Source organism: Austrofundulus limnaeus, unplaced genomic scaffold (assembly GCF_001266775.1).
Source record: "Austrofundulus limnaeus strain Quisiro unplaced genomic scaffold, Austrofundulus_limnaeus-1.0 Scaffold25, whole genome shotgun sequence".
In the NCBI taxonomy this organism is placed as follows: Eukaryota; Metazoa; Chordata; class Actinopteri; order Cyprinodontiformes; family Rivulidae; genus Austrofundulus; species Austrofundulus limnaeus.
In genome coordinates this window covers 2,120,524-2,122,366 of record NW_013952427.1, presented here as the reverse complement: position 1 = coordinate 2,122,366, position 1,843 = coordinate 2,120,524, and positions in this window count along the sequence as shown.

Here is a 1,843-nt window from a genome sequence, read left to right as displayed (position 1 = left end):
CACACACACACACACACACACACACACACAGAGGCAAAGACACCTGTGAGGGTCAGAGTAGGAAGAGGAGTGGGAAGGATGTTGGCATCAGACTGGTGCTTCACAGCACCTCTGGCCTCTCTCTCGCTCTCTCTTTTCTCTCCTACTGACTCATGTAAATAATAATAGAAGCTGCTCTGAAAGGACACAGGTGTCTACCATTGTGCTGCTCTGAATGGGCCTGAGGGAAGGAGGTCAAGGGTCACCGGGCCACATCAGCCACCTCTTACATCCCACACTTTTTATCATGCTGACGCTCCCTTTCACGGGTTTTCATTTCCCACACACCCCTCCTCCTCCTCCCCTGTAGGCTCTTTCACGAACCAGTTCTGAGAAATGGCCGCACAGACCAGTTTGTATTCACATTCCTTCTAGTTGTTCATGAATCACAGCTGGAGCTGACAACGTCCTGCGCAGACCTGAGCTTACAGGAAGGAAATGAGCTTCAAAAGAGGCGCGGAGAAAAACTCAGCTGGGCTGAGGTGAAGCATCATGCAGTAACTGTGTGACCCATGTCTGCCTCATATTGAAAAACATAGTGATTTATTTCAGAGCAAGTGTCAAACTCAGGGGCCCGCGGGCCAATTGTGACCCATCACCGCAATTGATGTTGCCCGCAAGAGCTTCAAAGATGTATTAATGTCTTAAAATCAACATATGCTGCTTTAAAGTAATGCTTACATCTCCCATAATGTTCAGTTTTTTACCTGCAAAATTACAGGCTCCCACCTTGAGGTGGAAGTGTACAGGATTCAAAAGTATCCAATATTTTTGGTGCGCAAACTTCATTTCATTGTGTTTTTGCCAGCTACTTTAACTACAGCCCTTTTGTACTGGAAAGTGAAAATTTCCCCATTTACAAGTTGTAAATTTAAACTGGAACACCCCTGTACTGGGAATCCCCTGTTGGAAAGTGGGAAAGTTCAGAATTCAAGATGATAGCAACAACGCAACAGTGAGTAAAACTCTTATTTGTACTTCATTAGTATTTCTGTATTACTTCACATTTAGTCAGATGTACATGTAGYAGTTTTCAATGTTTATAAGGGGACATGTTCAACACTGTTTCTATACAGGAAATACCACATAGAGCTCAGTTACTGCTTGATAGCTGTGCTCAGCCATAACAATGTGACAAGAAATGTGACGTGACGTAGTCAAAGTTAAACATGAAACTCCAAATTTTATTACAAATGATTATTTGAGGGCCGCTATGGTTATGGTTATGGTTTATGGGGATGGGTAAAACCCATGTGAGCGGGGTCCTCATAAGTGGGTCCATTACTCTCCCCAAAAGAGACACTGAGCTTTTAATCAAACCTTTGCATCCCTCGGAAGAAGGACAGCAGGTTAGAAATTGAGGGCCACTATGATTCTCACGCGGCCCTTAGTAAAAAAAAAGTGTTTGGCACCCTTAGTTTGAGAGATTCTTACTGTGGTTAGCTGATGTTTTAAACTAAATACAAAGTTACTGTGCGTCATCATCAATGTTCCTTCAGTAATTAATCTGTTGTTTGAWTGCAAAGACCAGGGCCCCGTTTTAGAAAGCAGGATAAGTGAAAATCCTGAGTAAGTTCCGGATTAATGTCTGTTTGAGCATTTTCACATATTTTTAATTGCACTGGTTTCAATCTGTACAGCWGTTTCACAGGTAGCTAACTCTCTTTCTCTTGCAGCAGCAACAGTATTGCTAGGGGTGCAACAATAYATGTACCCGTATCGAAATGTATCGGTTCAATACACTCTTGTATCGAACAATACAGATTTTTAAAATTTACTTTATCAACTTGTCTTCTGAAGATGC